General features: G+C 31.4%; 1 long non-coding RNA gene across 1 annotated transcript; it reads left to right on the top strand.

Annotated features, from left to right (window-relative positions):
• Positions 1-9,830: 9,830 nt before the first annotated feature.
• On the top strand, positions 9,831-12,965 carry LOC143078438 (uncharacterized). The gene is made up of 3 exons (XR_012979222.1): positions 9,831-10,038; positions 10,471-10,707; positions 12,735-12,965. It is a non-coding gene; the product is annotated as an uncharacterized LOC143078438 (long non-coding RNA).
• Positions 12,966-17,598: the final 4,633 nt, after the last annotated feature.

Here is a 17,598-nt window from a genome sequence, read left to right as displayed (position 1 = left end):
TGTGCATATTTTCTGTTTCATTCTAAACTTATGCTGTTTTCTCTTTTTTATATTCCAGTGAATGAATGGTAGTCGTCATTTTGTGATAACGTGTGATAACTTTAATACTAGCGAAGTGAAAAGGCCAACAATAATTCATAGCTGCGGAGCAACAGTATATCTGAGTGATATTAAAAGTTAGTCTTCAAAAACTAATTATGAAAGTAAGATGAATAGTTAAAATACCTGAAAAATAAAGAAAACCACAAACAGGTTTGGACTGATCACAAAATCCTGATCTATGATGAATTTATTTTATTGAAAGATTGTTATATGATGTAATACAACATATAGTAAGACTGCTATCAAAAAGACGCATTCATCGCTCACAAAAAAAAAACAGCTTAAATTATAATAATGCCTGGTTTGTTTTCTTTTTGTCAAACCTAAATGAGAATATTTTACTTTCTTTATCCAATTTTTTTTTTTTTTCTAAACAAGTGTTTAACACTACAATTATACTCTTATGATGATAATGAAAATCTTTTACGATGCTTTTTTCCAAAGTTTTGCTTATTTCGTATATTTTTGTTTGAAATGACTTTTTTTTACATTTCAGTCTATCTGTGTGAACTTATATTATTTTATAAATTTGCTTTTAATTTTGTGTAATCTTTATCAACGTATTAAATGCTTCTTTTTTTAAATTTCTTCGGATGTAAAAGCGTTGGCAGAAGTACATTTTGAATGAAGTGCAGAAGTTATATCAATTTTTCCGTTTGTTTTCTTAGCATTGTTCTGACGTTGTCACCATTAACTCATGCTGCCATAAATGTTTTGGTTTAATTGCATATAAAATATTATATTCTTATGCCCTTCGACTGTTGTCAACCAATCAAAAGAAGGGATTCTTATGAAACATACATGTGATGTAATAATTCTAGTTTACATGCTGTAGAGTAAAAAGGATGAAACATAATATGATGTTATGCTTCAAAACAACAATGTTGTTACGTGTGAGTCATATTACAGCACAAAAAGTAACTGATAGAAGGAAAATAAATAAATAATGCATAAAAAAACGGGAAAAAAAGATGCCATAAACATCGTCAGAAAAATTACAATGAAATATCAATTACATTTAATTTCAAATTACGCTTGAAGTTGGTCAATACAACTATAAATATTGCTATTGAATTAATTGAATGTAAAAAAAAATAATTATCACTTTCTACAATTGTTTGTTTTTAGAAATGTATTACTTTATGTTTCTAATGATCATCAAATATGTATCAAATGTTATGAGAGAATCCTGATTAATTGTGTTGGAGGCATGTTCTAGGTTGGTTAATAGTATAAACATCTGAATGATTCTGAGTATTGGTATACTATTGCATAGCATATCTGTGACGAATCCAGAACATTCCAAAAGGAAGACACGGCGAAGCCTACCAAATTAAAAGAAAACGGGAGTCAAATAAAGAACAAACATACTGAAAGACGCAAATTTTCTACCATATGAAGCCTCCTGGATCCACTCCTGCATATCGTGTACTTTACAACTGCACTTTTGAGGTATATAAAAGTTACATAATTGGACTGACGTATAGAATTGAACTGCAAATGACAGTTTTGCGTGTGCAATTGTTATCTTACTTTTATTGAATGTCAACATAATCTAATTTTGTTTGAGTATTAAAGACATCAAACAATATAACTTTTAGTTGAGCAATGAGGCTCGAGCAATCAGTGCTGAAAATAAGATTCAAATGACCTTATAGAACATGGGAAAGTGAATATTGTGATACACAATATAAAGTCGCACAAAAATACATGTCGTCTTCAATTTTGAGACTAATAAAACCACAAAGAAGGTAATTTCCTTTTACATCTTATTTTATTTTTATCCTATTAATTCAATCTGTAGAGTAAATTATCTCTAAAGAATTATATTTGTTGCAATAAGCCAACTTGAAGTATAAAAACATAAAACATGCAATAGTCGGAAATGCAATAATATTAAAAAGTTTAAATCCGCTTCATTTGTTTGCACCTGTCCTAAGTCAGGAACTTGTTGTACTGTGGTTTTCGTTTGTTGATGTGGTTCATAAGTGGCTCTCGTTTTTTTAATATATATTAATATTAGACCGTTGATGTTCCTGTTCATAAGTTCACATCAACACTGTGGTGACATGGAATGAAAATGTTGCGTTATTGTTTCGGGGTAAACTTTTTGGAAATGAAATTTCATATTATTAATTTTTTTCGTTGTCGGTAAAAAACATGGCTTTAAGTCGATTCGGTTCATTATTATTTATTTATTTTATCTTCATCAACGTCTTTCTGGATTTATTTTGTTTCACAACTATTTTGTTCCGAGCGCCCCTTGTGAGTTTTGTTTGTAGACAAAACACTAGTCTGGTGTAAAGAAAATAAAATCTGTTTCAAAATACAACATGTATCACCCACCATACAAGCTAAAAAAAAAATACCGCAAGAGAAAAATATCTCATACAGCTCGAATATAAAGCAACATCAAGGAGATGTATGTAGCATGCTTTTCAAGGAAAAAAAATATTGAAAATTGTTTTAACAAGGTCGTTTACCCCGACATTTTTTCATAATATATGATAGAGAATGGTAAGGTATAAAAGAAAAGAGGCAATGCATAATTTATATATACATAAATAAAAAAACGTTTTTTTTTCTAACATAATCAAAGGAATTTTTCAGTTGCGGTACTATGCATGATGTGAATTATAGGAAATGTAGTGAATCGATTACACTTTAAAGTCATTTACTGATATTGATTGTTGATTGTATACTTTGTTATTCTGTCAGAGAATAGTATTAATAATTGAAGGATCAAAATAGCTTCAGGTGTAATACCACCAAATCATGGAACATCACATCTGGTTGCATACGAAAATAGGTCAAAAGAAATATTCGGTTGAATTGTAGGTAATTAATCCTACATTTTATTGCAGTAAAACATTTCTGGATCATAAAAATGTCAAAGCACCATTGTTTTTTTATTTTATTTTGGGTTTCTATAGAATATTTTGAAAACTTGAGGTTACATGGTTTCTAAAGCTCTTACACAAGTTAAATAAGGGGAAAATTTGATGTATTAACTTCCAGTTAAAGTTATTATCTAATATGCAATGAAATTTTATGTGAATTTTTTTCTATTGTACTGGACAGGATAAAACTGTACTCGTGCCAAGTATTCCGTTATTTGAAACAGATAAACTGCACAATTTTTTGAAAAGTGCAAATTTATCAAAGACTAATAGGGGAAAATTAATTGTGGTAATACACCTGTATACAGTTAAAACTAAACAAAGCGAACCATGCATAAATTACCAGTCTAATGAAATGCTTCAGTATTTTTCAATTATGTAGTCTGAACACCTTTTTATCCGACACAATCCACTCTGTGTTCCCATTATGTTAATAAAGTAGGGAAAGATTTCTAAAAATTCCTTCGTCACCTGTGTTTGCATATAAAATTTTCATGACAATCTTCTGAATGATTTATACTATGTAGTCTTGCCTCCTATTGTATTTAAAATGTTCTGTTATGATATACATGTACATATTTATGATATACCTATAAGCTGTATTGCTTTTGGTTTGAAATAAACTAACTATATTGCATGGAAATAGTGTACTTTAACAATCGCTATATGTTTGATTTCTTTTTAAGAGTTCAAAAATTGTTTGTTTTAATTGAATTCATTTTGACATGAATTAATGAGCAGTGATATTCAAATGAAAAAAAAAGATTTAACGACATTTAGAGAAGATGGTCATCTTTAATTTATTTCTACATACCCATTCATCTGATAGCAGCAATAATATTAATTATAGTGTGAGAATCAAGCTTGTATGTTTAGTTTACAAATGATCAAAACGGACTCAAGAAACATCTTTATAAACTGCAGAAAATGGTATTTCTTTAATAAAACATGTAAAGGAATATTGCAAAATGCAAAAGATCCGATGAAAATATATATATATATATGTACGAAGTCGCCTTCATTTAGTTGGCTTGGTACAGTATTTTCTATCTCATTTGCCCATTAATTGAGAGGCGTCGGAAAAAAATTTGCCTTATGCAAATGAATATCAATTCGTCTGTTAACCTATTTCGGGTTGATAAACCACTACGGAAGGTCTGTTACTGTTTGCAAAATAAGTGATTAAAGAAACCTATACAATTCTCAAAATTCATCATTTATTTCTTATTTCATAATGTTTCAAAATTAATTAAAAACGTGTATACGTGCACTTGCAAATGATCGATTTATATCCGTCGCAGCTCATTTGTTATATGATAGCATCGTCAAATACGTGGTAATAAGCGGGATAACTCTATTTTCATTAAATGTTGGTAGGTGCAGGCTGGTTCAAACAGGTTGAAAGTAATTGATCTATAAACATTAAGATTATTTGGACCGCGATGATACTTTCTCTTTAACTGCAAAAAGAAAATCGTTATATATGCTTTTATCTTCATGTAATAATATTTTACCCAGTACATGGGTCGATGTACTTACTCAGAGACGTTTCGTCCCAAAGCGTATAATCAGCCCATGGTTTGATGTTCCTACTGGAAAATGTTTCGTCCAAGAGTGTAGCATCTGCCAATTTCTTTACTGATTTAAAGAAACGCGGATTTCATAAAAGGTAAGCTTGTAGCCAAATCAGTGAAAGGAATCATGCTGTCTATCAACGGCCCGTGATTTGAATAATAAATATTATAACTCTTTTTCTTAATTTATTAGGTATTTTTAAAATAAAACACAAATCAAGACCTGGTTGAACTTATATTTTTAAAAATCTTAACATTTGTTCTATTGCGATAATAGGAGTTGACATATTCTGTAGCTATCGCTTGCAATGCAGTATGGGATGTTACGGTGACATATAGATGCTGTCATCAATTTTATTTGATCTATGGTCAATAGTTCAAACCACATATTATTTTATAAACACAATATTGAATGCCCGGTGAAAGGCTGGCCAATTCAGATCCTTCACAATTATGTAGATGGAACGTTCTCAAATAGTTTTCCACTTGCAAATTAAAAAGAAAGAAAAGTCACCGGATAGCCAATTTATTTATTCGCTATAATCACTATCATATATACACACATGTATGTACATGTGGCGTAACATTATCTTCTTAAATAGTTTTAATAATAATAAAGGAACATTGTTTTCATTCCAAAACTAAATGTGTCATCATCTTCGTTCTATGTATAGCACTGTTACCAAAGTTTTTGATTCATACTGCATTTAGTTGTAATTTGAAGGTTTTGATGACTATAGATTGGCTTTTTGTCTTTCACCACTGTTTTGTTTGTTTTTCTACTTGAAAGAAATAGGACCAATTTACCTTGTATTTGTATTTCATACATGTTCGAAATCAGAAAGTTTTTTTTAACTAATTTTGATCATATTAAGTACTGGTAGTTTATTGTCTCAATTGAAAAAAAAAGATGCAAAACGTTTGATTATTTAAAGGAATTTCTTGCAGCTGTCATACAAGTAAGATGTTTAGCTAGCTTACTACGTTTAAAACACTGTTTTCTAAATAAGAAAATGCCAGTACTAAGTCAGGAGTATGACAATTGTTTTCCATTCTTTTGATGTGTTTGAGCATTTGATTTTGCCATTAAGGGAATTTTCGTTTTGAATTTTCCTTAGAGTTCTCCACCCTATGAAAATGATTTGTCATTCCTTTATTGCAAATTTCTCAGTGACATCGTCTATTCAAAACTTTATTTTTGATAATACAGATTGCTGTTTTGAAGCATTTAAAGTAATAATAATTTGGTCAAAAATACGACAAAATGTGGTCAATACGACGTAAATGAATTTTGATACATCAATTTTAGTAAATACAATTAACGTTTAGAAAATAGAACTTCTGTAGAATGGATTCAGGGGAAATTGACCTTACATCTTTTTTTTATGTAGAATGTCTTTACTGAAAGGACCTGAAAAGAAGTATACAAATCGGAGGGCGATGATAAAATTGAGAATGGAAATGGGGAATGTGCCAAAGAGACAACAACCCGACCATAGAAAAAACAACAGCAGAAGGTCACCAACAGGTCTTCAATGTAGCGAGAAATTCTTGCACCCGGAGGCGTCCTTCAGCTGGCCCCTAAACAAATATATACTAGTTCAGTGATAATGAACTGATTATTAGTTGTACTTTTTTGTAAATGATGTTTAAGATTGTAACACAGTGATGACTGCTGTACCCTTATTTTGACTATTTTATTTATTATGTCTGTTTTGTTCACACATCGTTGTAAATATAACGGAATTTGATGAGACTGTCGTACAAGTGAGAGCTTTAGGGCTATAAAATAAGGTTAAATCCACCATTTTCAACATTTGAAAATGCCTATACCAAGTAAGTAATATGACAGTTGTTGTCCATTCGTTTGATGTGTTTTTTCATTTGATTTTGCCATGTGATAAGGGACTTTCAGATTGAATTTTTCTCGGAGTTCAGTATTTTTGTGATTTTACTTTTGTATGAAACTACTTTATAATACAGCACGTGCTGTTTCACCAAAGGTGGACCTTGTTTATATAACCTATGGAATTATTGTAGGTGAGCGAAATTTTAATGGATTTGAATATAATTGTAAAATAAAGGCAACAGTAGTATACCGCTGTTCGAAACTCATAAATCGATAGAAAAAACAACAAATCCGGGTTACAAACTATACTGAGGGAAACGCATTAAATATAGGAGAACAACGACACAACATTAAAATGTAACACACACATAAACGAACTAAGCAAAATCCGATGAGAATAACAAATATAATATCAAAACTAAATACATGAATTTGGGATATAAAAGTATTAAGTATTAGAAATGTAAAAAAGAAATCATCAAAGATACCAGGCGTATAGTTTTGTTTGCAAGAAGCGCGATCACTCTTTTAAATCCTTGGTCATTGACGATCAAGTAAGAAATTGCAAAAAAAAAACGAACTCCAAAGTAAATTAAAAAAAGGGATGTCCATATAATCTGGTAAATTCGAACGCTATCAATCAAATAAACTCATCATAGATACCAGGATAAAAAAAAATATTTGCGCCATACGCGTTTTGTTAACAGATAATTTATAATTATGACCATATCATTGATAATTCATGTCAACACAGAAGTGCTGACTACTTGGCTGGTGGTACCCTCGGGGAATAAAACTCCACCAGCAGTGGCATCGACCCAGTGGTTGTAAATAAACTTATTATAGATACCAGGATTGAAATGTTGCGTTTGCGCTAGACGCGCTTTTCGTCTACAAACGATTATTCAGTGAGGCTCGAATCAAAAAGAGTTAAAAATGCCAAATAAAGTACGAAGTAGAAGAGCATTATGGACCGAATTATTCCTCAAAGTTTGGCAGCAAAGGTTATCTGTTCCTGAGTTAGAATATCCTTAATTGGTATTTTAAAAATTCAACAGAACAAGTGAAAGTCGTTTTTGACATGGTACAGGAATTTTTTTCAAACGATAATTATGGGTAAAGCCTGTTTATAAAGCTAGCTAAACCTCCTGTTTTATTTTTTTTTTTTTTTTTTTTTAATATTAAACATATTTTATTAACAATCACCTGTTTCATCAACCCTCAGTTGCCCAGGGAAGCAACTAAGGGGGCCCAATTTTTACAGTCTCATTTGTCGGGGAAAAGCAAATGAGAAAAAAACTCCCACTAGATAAATTATTAACATCAACCTTTATAAATATTATCTATCCTTGTACAAATGTACATGTACCTGCAATCAATATCGATCTATATATCTATACATCTCACCATATATAATTATTTGAATAAAGTTTGTTTTTTTATCTTCATTTATTTCTCACAAAGGCTACCTGTATTTATTAAGCAGTTTCAATTTTATCGTACATCAAGTCTTTTGTTATGTTAATTTCGATTACATTAAATTTCTGGTCGAGTGATCATTTACCACGTGCGATTTGTTAAAGGGATGTGTAGTTCATTCATAAAAAAAATGGATTAATGATTTTGATTTCCAATAGGGATTAATATCAAAGATATGGTGAGTAAATATTTGTTTATAATATGAACCTGTTGATACAACATGTCTTGTTACAATTAGATGATATACATGAATATATACACAACAGAAATTACATGTAGGGAGTTGAGAGCAGTGTACATATTATAAACCTCCTGTTCATATATCCGTTATATTGACAAAATAATACAAAGTTTTAATGTTAAATATAGTACAAAGATGGAACCTTTAGGACGAATTCAATATTATAAAATGTTTACGAAATGGAATTACTTATAAAGTATTTTGAATGTGCAAAAACACTTTTTGTAAATAATAAGGCAACCATTTTATATTCGGGTCCACTGGAGTATGCGGACATAAGGTCTTTTGTGTATGTTTTATGACAAAACTGGTGGAATAAAAAAAGGAGGATTGAAATCTCCAAAACTATTATTCATGTGACCTTGCAAATCAGGAACCTAGCAAATGGTTGATTAACGGCATACAATAACGTGTTCTTTGTTATTGGAGAATTTGATGAATATTGAAGACTTTTTATTATCTCTGTTCAATCAATGATACACTGAAATGGATTTGGGGCGATTAACAACTTGCCATTGTATAGACCTGCCAAAAGTTGAAGACTATATGTTGTAATTTAAAAATGCTTTGGTAAGTTAAGTTTGGGCAGGCAGGTCGGTAAGGGAAAAGAAAGTACCTTATCTGTGTAATCACCACCTTCTACAGGTTACGGTTTATTTCCCAAAAATGTCTTAGAACTACTGCTAACATGCTGGTAAAAAATTATTAAATGTGTATAATATACATTACAGGTTGGTTAGACAATGTGTTAGTTTCTTGGTCAATTATAGTAAGTATGATATGCTTTATGAGTTGTCTAACTGAGAGTTTCTTGTGTTGCCTTCATAAACAAAATAGAAAATATAGTAACTTTAAAATCATCGATCTTATAAGTGTCGAACACAATGAATAATACGGGCAATTAACATGGAAAAGATTCTGAATTTGACGATATCAATGCTACAAAAATAACCGAACAGACGGAAGAATATAAATCTCTCTATTCTACCATGGAACAATTGGTAATATGTTGCATTGCTATTGTTAAAAAGGATTATATAATTAGTAATGTACAAAAGTACAAGGTGTTCTTTTATCAATCTTATTTTCTATGAAACATCTTCCTATATTGTGTACGCGAGGTTTTATAAAATAAAATGGAGTTGTTTAATGTCATTAAAACCAGAATCATGCCTTATTTAAATATTGCTAGTTAAATAAGAAAAGAAGAAAGAAAAAAAATCATAAAATACAATAAAAACGGTACAAAATACAACTTTTATATTTGGTGTCAACACCCATGCTGGTTTATTAGCAACTCCTTCTGGGACAATTTTAAAACTGTTTGGATATTTAGGGCAATGTTTGGTTCCAGTTGACTGAATGTTTTAGTCTCTTTGATAAATCGATGACATACGAAAAGAAAATGCAATGTTTCTCTTTTGGCAAGGTGAATACAAACGAAGAGGAACAATCAGTCGAAGCCGGAAACTGAAAAAGGAAGGCAAATGTTATGGCATCTTCGTTCATTTTTACTGTTTATGGTAGGTATAACACGGAAAGAATGTATATTTCAAATGATCAAGTTTACACAGATGGTGCTATCAAATAACAAATGATTATTTTGCGTGACAGTTTTTTGTTATAACTTTTATATTTGTCAACAAATGTCTACATGTCAAACACCCTCTACAATGCTACAGGATTCTGTAATGGAAACATTAATATTTGTGGTTTCTTTGTTACTTTTGTATACTCTGTCTTCTGGGTGTCATAATACCATTTCAGGCAAAAATGGTGAAAATCTTATGAAGTGTGATGATTCAAATCTACAAAAAACGATGAACTATGTTAACCTCACTATAACAAAACAGACACAAATACTACAGGATATGCTCGTCAAAAACTGTCCAGGTATGTAAATTTGAAGAAAATAATTTCGTATTTTCAAAACGCTCAATTCAAGATTCACTTTTTAGATATCCATTCAATTCGAAGACGTTATAATCAAAGCAAATATAAACTGATCACATTTTATTTTGTGATACTACATGTATACAATAACGTTTATTAATACTGTAACAAAACATGAATGGATACACAAACAATTACAAACTCATATCTTAAATTCGGGAAATCCCACGTATGTTAGCAAACTGAAAATCACATTAAGAACTTACACATGACTTTTTTGTATGTAATGTACAGTCATATAGTAATGATCGATTTCTGACTCTTTTTGTAGGATTAACGCATTTTGCACAAAAGGAGGTCTTTAGTCATGGAAACCAGAACCGTTATAAACGTAAATACTAGTAATGTATATGTATTTTTTTCACCAAACAGAAAGGAGAATGAACAAATGCGTGGAAAATGTTTCATTCAAAAAGTCAACTGGTCAAAGTTCAACACTCAGTCCTAGCGCTGATTATAACTCAAGTCACGGTGTAGATGGTCTTACACCTAGTGGTTACGAGCATATGATACATACTTACACTGAGAAAAATCCTTTCTGGTGGGTAAATTTGGGAAGGGAATACCTGGTTGAAAGAGTAGAAATATGGAATCGTGAAATTTGTTGTGGTGAGTGAATTCCAATAAGATAAACTGTTTTCAACAAATGCTATTAATAAAAGGACTCGTTACTTGGAATAAAGTTGTTTCGCAAGATGTTGCTTAGATATTTTAGATACTATAACGAACATTTTTGTTTCCGTTTGATGTTTTGTACATAAATTATGCCGTTGCTATAGAATATTTCAATTTGTCTGCTTAATTTGCGTTTTTCTTTCATCCTTCTTTTGCTTGTTTCATTGAAAAAATAACAATTAACTAAATTGTTACGAAGAAAACGAAGCAAACAGACATGCATTTATAACTTTACATGCTTATATTTTTATATAAGTCACCTACGTGGAAATTTATCATATTTACCCTTCTTCAATGTGAATATCATCCCATCACAGAGTATATATAGTAGATTTTGTTTTCTCTTTCTAGAACGATGAAACAAATTATTATCAAAACATATAGTAAATGAAACATTTGCAACTGTTTTTACAGAGTGTTCTTATGATGTGCTGTCACACCATTGTCCAAAGTTAGAGATCTATGATTTGGCGCTTACAAACATATATAAACCCGCCACATTCTAAAGGTGCCTCGCCAAGCCAAGAGTCTGTAATCAGTGGTTTTTGTTGATTTCATGTCTTTTATATTTTTTAGGGGGGAATTGCAATGTAATAATTATGTAGTTAGTTTTCTTGTTTGAATTGTTTCACATTTTTTTATGTCGAGGACCTTTAAAGCCTTCTATAAATTATGTGTTTTTCTCATTTTTGAAGGTCGTTTGAACTTTTGTGGAAAGTTGTCTTAATATTTGCAATCATACAACATTTCCCCATTTATGTATATTTGTTTGTGCTCACATAAATATTGTCTACATTACAATAATTCCTGTACGGAATCAATATCGGTATTCTAACTCGAAGATTGTTCACATCACGTATTTATTATACGGAGTCGAAAATAAATCTTGGTTCCCTACGTAAAATATTAAATATGGTTTAGATTCAATCATGTGACCATGGGTTTGGACATGTGAGATCGATCCAAACTAGTACCTAAGGTAAACGCAAGCGAGTTGAATACAGTGAGAGTGCATGCTTTGAACAGTCTTCATTTGCGCGCATACATATTTGATAAATATAGTAATATATGCATATGGTGGAGACCATGTAGTTTATAGTCTATTTACCGAATTTGTAATAACATAATCAACACGACGGGTGCCACATGTGGAGCAGGATCTGCTTACCCTTCCGGAGCACCTGAGAGCCCCCAGTTTTTGGTGGGGTTTACATTGCTTGGTCTTTAGTTTTCTATGTTGTGTCTTCTGAACTATTATTTGTCTGTTTGTATTTATTTTTTGGCCATGGCGTTGTCAGTTTGTTTTCCATCTATGAGTTTGACTTTCACTTAGATGGAAACCTTAATATACGGTGCCTTTCTGTTAGGTGGCATCTATGAAAAATAATAATCAATGTGTGAACAATTAACACGACCGGTGTCTAAGTTGCGGGGCAGGAGTAAATGGGTTGGCTTAAGCACGACGAATAAGCAGTCTGTCATCATGACAGACAGTGGTATCTTTCGTTCCTCTTTTATAAGAAGTGTCAAACAATAATATATACAAAATGACAGATGTTTTCCTTAAATGTACGTGAATTGTAATACAGCATTATCAAATTGGCGTAATACTTTATTTAACCTTTTCATACTTTGAAAAGAACTTTATTTGCACTCACATATAACAATTAAAGCCAGTTTTATTTGATTTTATTCCCTCGATAAAAACCTTGACCGCACTTAAAACAACCAGGACTTCTCTCGAAAAAAACGTGGTCTCATTAAAAAAATCAAAACGCTAAAAAAAAACACGATTCCAGTCAGACACTGTCCCTACTGTGAAGAACAATATTCGCATATGTTAAAATAATGACATCAAAATCATAATACAAAAGAATCATCAAACATACTACCAATTATTTTATAACTAGTTTGACATATAAATACTTTTGACAACCTAATCCTGTCTGTTTTATATTTAGCCGAACGAACTCGAAACATGGATGTTACTGTGGGACCAACTTTGAACGATATGAAGTTATGTGCACACTACAAAGGTCCAAGCCAGAAAGGTGAACACTTAGTGCTCGGATGTACCAAAAGAATGAGGGGTCGTTACGTCAAGCTCCAAATCCAAGGGACTGTAGCTTTGAATCTACTTGAAGTCAAAGTATTTGCTTTGAAAACTTGTTCAAATTGAAATAAAAGTCAATGTCATAACTAGAGTAATACATTTGTTATCATTATCATTCAAAATCGTGTTCCCTTCGCTCAAGTTATAACTTGTAGGCGTGTTCTTAATATATTGCATTTTCTATGTGGCGATGTTATTCTTTGTGACTCTCATTATTGGAATCAGTCAGTGCTATTGCATGAAGTGTGCGTGTCCATTAAGGGATGTTTCATAATTAATCATATTTGAAACGAAAGTTTGGAACTCGTTTAGTATGATTTGTCGTAGACTGTTTAAACTATGTGTTCGTTTTGGTTTAAAGACTTTTAATGATTATATGTATTGTGCTTTGTGATTAGCAATCGTTTTGACAATCAACGGAACAAATGAAAATGTTCCTAACATGGTACAGGAATTTTCCAACGAAAATTGTAGGTAAATCCTGTTTATAAAGTATCTAAACCTCCTGTTTATAGATCCGTTATATTTACAAAATAATAAAAAGTTTAAATGTTTGTCAAATATAGTACGAAGTTGAAGAATCTTGATGACGAATTCAATAATGTAAAATGTTTACTAAATGGAATAACGTATATGGTATTTTGAATGTGCAAAAACACTCTTTCTAAATAATAAAGCGAACATTGTATCTTTTGGTCAACTGGAGTATACGGACATATACACACAAATTGAAGTTGACATTGTTGAAAGAGTTGTATTTGTTGTAGTCATATTGTCTTCCTGTCGACGTGTCAACTTGTCAACAATGATGAGTTTTTTGGAAAATTTTATCAATTTCAGAGTGAGGCGGAATGATTTATAAGCAGAAAAGTACATTGAGCTGGCATTTCAGAAACTCTGTAGAATCTGTGTTAAGGTATAATATTGATTCTAAATTTGAGTTGTGTTTTCTATTATACCATTATTTCACAGTTTTAAGTACTTTTCTTCTTTTCTGTACTGTCTTTTATGTATGTTTTGTGACAAACCTGATTGAATAAAAAAGGGAGAATTGAGATCATCAAAACTATCATTCATGTGACCTTGCAAATCAGGAACCTGATAAATGGTTTATATGTGGCAAATCCTAGTGTGTTCTTTGTTTTATGAATAAGTTAATGATTATTGAAGACCTTAGATTGTTTCTGTTTAATTTATGATATACTGAAGTGGACTTCAGGCGATTTACAACTTGCCATTGTATATACTTGCCAAAAGAGGGACAAAAGATACCCGATGGACATTCAAACTCATGGATCGAAAACAATCTGACAACGCCATGGTTAAAAAAGAAAGAAGATAAACAGATAAATAATGCTACACAAGACACAACATAGAAATCTGAAGACTAATCAACACGAATCCCACCAAAAATTAGGGATGATCTCAGGTGCTCCAGAATGGTAAGCAGATCGTGCTCCATATGTGCCAACAGTTGAAGACTACATGTTGTAAATAAAAAGTTCCTTGGTTAATTTAGGCTGGGCGGGCAGGTCGATAGGGAAAGAAAGTACCTTATCTGTGTAATCAACACCTTCTACGGTTTGCGACTTATTTCCCTGAAATGTCACAGAACTACTGATGACATGTTGGTAAAATGTGATTTTATGTGTATAATATACATTATAATTCAGGTTGATTAGCCGATGTGACAGGTAGCTGTGGTATGTTATTCCAGTGTCTTTGTTAACTATAGTAAGTGTAGTATGCCTTATGTGTCGTCTAACTGAGAGTTTCTTGTGATGTCTTCATAAAATAAAAATAGAAAGTATATATAGTTAAGTTAATAGCATCGATCTAAATAGTGTCGAAAACAATAAAACTAGGGGCAGTTGATTTCACATGGAAAAGGTTCTGAATTTGACGACCACAACGGTACTGAAATAACCGAACAAACGGAAGAATCGAATTCCTTCTATTCTACCATTGAAGAATTGGTGATTTATTGCATTGATATTATTATAAAGTATTGCAAGTTCAAGGTGTTCTTTTATCAATCAAATTTCATATGAAACAAGACTCCACTTATATTGTGTGCGCGTGGGTTTTTATCAAAACAAAATTGGAGTTGTTCAATATCAGTAAAACAAGCATCTCGCCTTTTTTAAATTTCTAAGTTAAATAAGAAAAGAAGAGAGATAACAAAACATAAAATACAATTGAGACGGTACAACAAATACAATTTTGAAATTTTGTGTCAACACCCATGCTGGTTCATTAGAAACTCCTTCTGGAATAATTTTAAACTGTTTGGAACTTTATGGCAACGTTTGGTTCAAGTTGACTGACTGTTTTAGTCTTTTTGATAAACCGATGACACACGAAACGAAAATGCAATCTTTGTCTTTGGGCAATGTGAGTACAAACGAAGAGAACAGTCAGTCGAACCAGACACTGAAAGATGTAGGCAAATGTTATAGCATCGTCGTCCATTTTTACTGTTTATTGTAGGTATAACACGGAAAGAATGTATATTTCAAAGAATCAAGTTTACACAGATGGTGCTATCAAATAACAAATGATTAGTTTGCGTGACAGTTTGTTGTTAAACTTTTATATTTGTCAACAAATGACTACTTTTCAAACACCCTCTGCAATGCTACAAGATTCTGTAATGGGGACATTAATATGTGTGGGTTTCTTTGTTATCTATGTATACTCTGTCTTCTGGCTGTCATTTTACCATTTCAGGCAACACTGGTGAAGATTTTAAGAAGTGTGATGATTTAAATTTTCAAAAAATGATGGACTTCGTTAACTCGACAATTACAAAACAAACACAAATACTCAAAGATGTACTCGTCAAAAACTGTCAAGGTATGTAACTTTGGGTAAAACCAGTTCGCATTTTCAAAATGCTTATTTCAAGTATTACTTATATTTTTTAGTTGTCCTTTCAATTTGAAGACGTAATGAATCAAAGCAACTAAACTGCTTATAACTTGTTTGGTGAGATTTCATGCATGCGATTAAGTTAATCAATAATGAATACCCAAACAATTACATATTCTATTAAATAAGAACATCCAATGAATGAGAGATATCCATATAAAGAACTTACATACGATCTTTATGATATTGTTATTTTTTATATTTTCTCACTCTTTTCAAATAATACAGATTTTCTCACTCTTTTAAGATAATAAACATTTACACCAAAAAGATTTTGTTGGCACCCAAACCATAACCATTACAAATGAAAATAATAATAGATATAATTTTCCACCAAACAGGGAGAAAAAGTGAAAAATGTGTCGAAGACGTTGCACATAAAAATCCAACAGGTCAAAGTTCAACATACAGTCCTACTGCACAGTATAATTCTAGTCACGGTGTAGAAAGACTATTACCTAGTGGAATCGTGTATATGGTAGTTACTAATAGAGAAAGAAATCCTTTCTGGTGGGTATATTTGGGAAGGAAATACCTGGTTGAAAGAGTAGAAATATGGAATCATAAAGACTGTTTAAGTTGTGGTAAGTGTATTCCAATAAGGTAAATTGTATTCGAAAGTGCGAATGATAATAGAACTCCTTATGTGTAATACAGAACGAATTTTCGATATTCTTTTATAGGAAAACGCCGGGTTAAATCTGAAAGAGAGTTAATCATCATAAATGATACCATCAATGTTTTTTCAACGTCGTTATAAAACATCAAATGAATATGCTGAACGATATTAGTGTGTTCATTTTTGAATTCTGTACAGTATTTTATTTAGTCACTGTTTGGCCAGTCCGGAATGCGGTTCGATAAAATTGCTCCCCTTGTTTATTTCGCTCTCCTGTCAAATCATGCAATTTCGCTACCTCCAATGGTAGACGCTAACGTGACGGTACCCAAATTGCACCTATTTTGACAATTTTTTCACCTACGTTTTTTTATGATCAAGAAAAAAATGTCCATACTGTGTTTATTTTGTAGCCCTATCCTTCTTTATTGTATAGGTACACCAATTTAATTTTTAATCCATATTGAGTTATAAAAAAATGGGTTTGAATCAACCTCCAAACTATCCATGATTCTGTAATGAGGAGTACCCAAATTGCATCCATGCTTAAATTCACATCGTCAAAATTCTAATAACCGAGCTTTTGTCTAATTTCTTCAAATATTTTGAACAATTGGATATTAGTCCATGCTTACTCTTCATATTTTACGAAATGGATACTTACAATATATTGTATTTGCTAATTTTAAAAAGATGACGTTTTGATGACGTCGCATGGTGACGTTTTCGTACATTTTGCTTTTCCAGTAAACAGTCCATCTGTTGATAAATCAGTGTGATAAATACTGTGAACGTTTTGTGTATATTTAAATTTATTATACTTCACGTTAAAATGCCATATTTTGATTGGCTAATACGAGGGTGTCATTTTACTCTATCACATAGCTGAGAGGGTGACAATTTTTTGGAATGTTACCCTCTCGTCTCAACCAATCAAAAATCGACAATTTAAAGGACAATGGATTGAATTTACATCAAGTAGTTGAATACAATGCTTAAGTTTGACGTTTTGGATCAAATTTTATTATTTAACTGTCAAAATAAAAAAAAAAACATCTTGTTGTTTATTTCTAATACTCGTAACGCTGTTATGTACGTGACGTCATAGAAAATCCTTTTGAAATAAAATTTATCTGTAAAAGACAAAAATGGTAGGACGTTC

Source organism: Mytilus galloprovincialis, chromosome 6 (assembly GCF_965363235.1).
Source record: "Mytilus galloprovincialis chromosome 6, xbMytGall1.hap1.1, whole genome shotgun sequence".
Taxonomy (NCBI): Eukaryota; Metazoa; Mollusca; class Bivalvia; order Mytilida; family Mytilidae; genus Mytilus; species Mytilus galloprovincialis.
Note: the sequence above shows the minus strand (reverse complement) of the source record. Positions and strands in the feature narration are given on the sequence as shown.